Below are 4,496 nucleotides of genomic sequence, written 5' to 3' on the forward strand. Positions count from 1 at the left end.
TATTTCCTGCATGGATAAGCATGACTTTTCACATTATTAATACAGATACACACTGTCTAGTTACAATACAACAGAAAATGAAGAAGGATTTCTTGCTCACGAGAGATGTGCTTGACAGTTTGACTGCAGAGACTGAGCTACTGTTGCCAGTACCATGTGATGAAGATATGGCTCTGCTGACATCATGATCCAGGCAGTCAACCAGAAGCTTAGCAGCATTGTTCAAGCTGTATGATACTAGTTATACTGGTATATTTTATGTACTGCAGAAGAGCATAATAACAGTTCTAAGTCATTGGGAAAAACAGGCAACAGTTCCCAGGATCATGGAGAAAGTGACAGTTAAACCACACATTTGTTTTCAGTGTTTGAGTTTGGCACTAGACACTTCTCAAATTCAACTATGCCAAACATCTTTATGTTCTTTATTTTTTTTCTTAAAGAAAATATGCTAACAATCCAACAGTGGAGTGCCAGAAACATTTGCTTTCCTTCCTATGAAGTGGGGCAAAGGAAAAAAAATTTTTTTTATGAAACGGTATACTCCAAGTGAGCCTCTTTTCATTGCTGGTAGGAATGGCTTGTTGAACCCTCCTGTAGAGTGTGTGTGTATGTGTGTGTGTGTGTGTGTGCACATGCGTGTGTGTGTGAACAAATATTATGTATTTTGAGGCATTTATGCACACAAAAGTATAGAATGGTTTATAATACCCAACCTCCCTCTTTCTGGGCCTGATTTGCTTTTCAAATATACCAAGGCAAACACATGAAAAGTAAAAATGTGTTCGGACCAAAACTCTTTGGAATCCTTCTGCGGAGTATAAATAAATCAATCCCATTGTCATAAGTGGAAGCTATTCCTCTTTTTGCCCAGAGATTTTGTGGGACTTCAGATCACAGTTGTACGTAGGCTTAAAGCAACATCTTGGCCCTAATGAATGATCTCAATGACAGTTTGCCACTGGGTCCAAAGGGGCTGGGATTAAGTTCCTGTTTTAGCCTAGTATGCAACTCAAAATGTTAAGAAGGTCTTGATCAAAGTAACAAGCACCCTGTCCCTAACAAGTTTACAGTTAGGCAAGTACAAAGCAAACAAAGGTGGGTGCACACTGTGCTAGAAAGCAGATTAATGTTCAAAGGCCAAGTCAAAGAAGAGAAAAGGGGAATGAAGTGATACTGAAAACAGCTATTAAACTTAATGGTAGTCTGCTGATCAGCATCCAAACACGGAAGGCTTTAAGTATCATTGCAATACCTGAATAATTCAGACAGACATGGGGGATGGGCGGGAAGGCTTCTTTCTAAGGGGGAGGTACTCTTGGCTCCCTTCTCTTCTGCTTGTGTTTTTCTCTTTTGCCCATTACTGTGGTATCTACACCCTTTAGCTTTACTGGGAGGGTAACGTGAGGGTAGCAAGCATCTCACTCCATGTGTGATTAAGGAAGTACAGACAAATGAAAGAAACCTACCTGACTCTTGTATGACGTGCACTAATGTGCTAGGAGGCTCACACATTCTGTGCACCTTCTAAATTTCCTGGGTAGTTTAGGAATAAGCGGGCATATCTACATGAGACACTAAATGCACAGTAGACTAATTCATGGCAAAAGCCATGCTAATGTACAGTAGAATTAGTCTACTGTACATTATCATCACTAAAAAGGTATAAGCCAGTGCTCCTGCACAGTAGCACCCGTTACTGCGCATTCAGTTAGTACCTGTTATTACAGTGCATTAATGAATGTGTAGACATGCCCATTGTGGTGCAAAATCTGTTGCTTATTGAATTGTCACCTTGTACGCAGAATTGGAATCCAAGGGAGATAGATTTGCAGCTGGTGTGAATGGGCTAAGTTCCAACACAGTCAGTGGAACTAAGTCAGTTCACACGGGCTGTGCATCTGATCCAGTTGCAAACAAACATTATATATTTTCCAAATCTGAACTGTCAGCCACCCCTGCTGACAGAAATGTTCTCGCATATCTCCCTATCTTGCCATTCATGTTAATCTACTGAACTGCACTGGATGCTTTTAATATACAGATACCCTATCCATATTGTAATAGTTTCGGATAAGTGCCTTTTTTCCCCTGAAAAGGAAAAGCATCAGTGCGTTAAAGCCATTACATAGTTTTATCTTCAGTTTTTGTTCTAAAATTATTTGACCATTTAAGAGTCAGGTTAAGTGAAATATGTCCACATGGTGCTTAACTGAATTGGAGAAATGACAGTTCTGTTGCCACTGAGCTATTTCTCTTCCTAGACATGTAACTGGGCTTCCACCAAGCCTGCTTAACAGTAAGTCAATGTAAAGGTCTTGTAGGATGTAATATTTCTTTTCTAAGAGACTATGCTAAACCCAAGGATAATGAGGTTCAATTGGCAGGCAGTACTTCAGCATGAGCTCCTCAATCAGTCAGCAGGGCATTTGGTTGAGGTTTCACATTAGCCTTGTCACTGGGGCAGCATCCATCATTTGGATGAGAGTGAAAACCCATGGCCTGCCTGACTTCCATGTACAGAGTACTTTTCATGGTGCCTGGGTTGTTAGCTCTGGTGCCCTCACTGTACTGTGATAACTAGTATGATCTTCCTGCCTTTGCTCCCCTCTTTTCCATTGGGCACATTATGTGCTTTCTTGTGCTGCTAACACCATTATAATGGCTGCCAAACCCTATCCTTAGGGTTTCTTCACCACCAGGTGATCTCTGACTGGTGGCAATTCTAAACTTGTCTGGAGATGCTTTTTTTGTAATGGCATGTTTATTGGTTAGTGCTCACTTGAGGGTAGAATAAGATGTATTTTTCCAGATATGGTGATTTTAGTGTTCATTATAGTCCTTACCCCTTTTACAGGGGTAATGTTTCCTGAATGTCTTCAGTTTCCCCAGTCTGGCTCTGACCCATAAGACCCAAAATTTTGCTCTTGTTCATTTCTCACTAGTTTTGCAGAAGGGGAAACTCATCTCATTTGAAAAACTGATCAGTTACACTGTATACCCACTGCATGGATAAGGTAGGCTGGCAAAGAACTCCTGTGTCCTCCTCCTTTCTTATAGTACTGCAAGCGGCAGCTTCTTTTGGTCCACGGGATGTGTGCATGCTGTATGAAAAAAAACATTACTGCAGACCTAACCTTCTAGAATTTCCTGACTCTGAAGATCTCATTAACATTCATTTGCTCATGCATGTTTTGTTTCTTTTCTTGTATGCACCGCTGTAAATCATCACTAATTCCACTGAAGTCACTGGAATTACACTGGAAGTAAAAGGATAATCAGGCAATAATAATTCTGTACTGTAAAAGCACTTGAACATTTGTGAAAGTTTTTATCTAAATCATAATGTTCAGACAAGATTTCCAGGCCAAATCTTGTGGTCTCAAGAGGTTTAAGCAAAGTCCAGATCATCATCCAAACTGTTGTCTGATTATCTCACCCCACCCACACTGAATTTACAAACCTTCCTGGGTTCACCCATTGCCAGTTCTTTATTGAAAGAATAGTACCTGAGTCCCATGTATCTGTACTAATTAACTGAGTCTGTCATTTGGTAAATTTAAGAGGTTTTGGCAAACGTACCTTAGTCAAGCAAATGCTTTATCCAGAAGTGTAATGTACATTGTTAATATTATATGCACTAGATATGCATGTTGTTTTACTTTTGGTTACATAGGAGATACCAAGGTTAGCACTGTCATTCAGAGGCTAAATATACAAGTGGAAAGCTGGATATACTGCAAACATGATGGAAGAGTAATGGGTCAGTGAAAGAATCCCTGTCTCATTCTTATCCATTTATGGTGAAGTATTTATTGGTCAATATTTTTGCTTTGCTGTTAGAAACTACATCATCATTACAGGTTTGTGGATAGTGAATTGTTCTCTTCAGTTGTTAGGATATATTATTCATCTGTAACATACAGCACCTACTGTTTGACAATGATGAGAAGCAAATTAGCTGAATTATGAAGAAGTCCCTTTAGGCTAGGGAATTTCAGGCACATGCCTGCAGTGCCTCAAGCTAGATGCCAGGGGGTACTAGAGCAGCCCTCCTCTCCCTTCTGCAGGGAGCTGAGCTGAGGGGGGCATGGCCAGGCCCTTGCAGGACTGTCTCATTAGGGAGGTCTGCCTGCATGGTCCCAGGGTTTTCCCCGGTGGCTACTTAAGGAGTGGGAGCATTGCCAGCCCTCAGCCTCAAGCTATCATTCTGAGGCAGGGGTGGGGAGTTGCAATGCATGCATCTGTTGATGATACAGTGGTTTTCAATCTCCCTCCCTGCTTCATCATACCATCTGCAGCAAACTGACAGGTGAGCAAGCCAGCTTGGAGGGGATGGGGGGCTGATAACAGTCTTTATCATCTGATTAGCAAAACAATAGCCTCTGTTTCCACTGCTTCAAACTTCTTAAACAGCTTACTGGCTGACCTGTTGATTAGTTCCAAAAGCCCTAAGCAGTCTGTGTGTGTGTGTGTGTGTGTGTGTGTGTGTGTGT

This window comes from Crocodylus porosus, unplaced genomic scaffold (assembly GCF_001723895.1).
Source record: "Crocodylus porosus isolate Cpor-Errol unplaced genomic scaffold, CroPor_comp1, whole genome shotgun sequence".
NCBI classification, from domain to species: Eukaryota; Metazoa; Chordata; order Crocodylia; family Crocodylidae; genus Crocodylus; species Crocodylus porosus.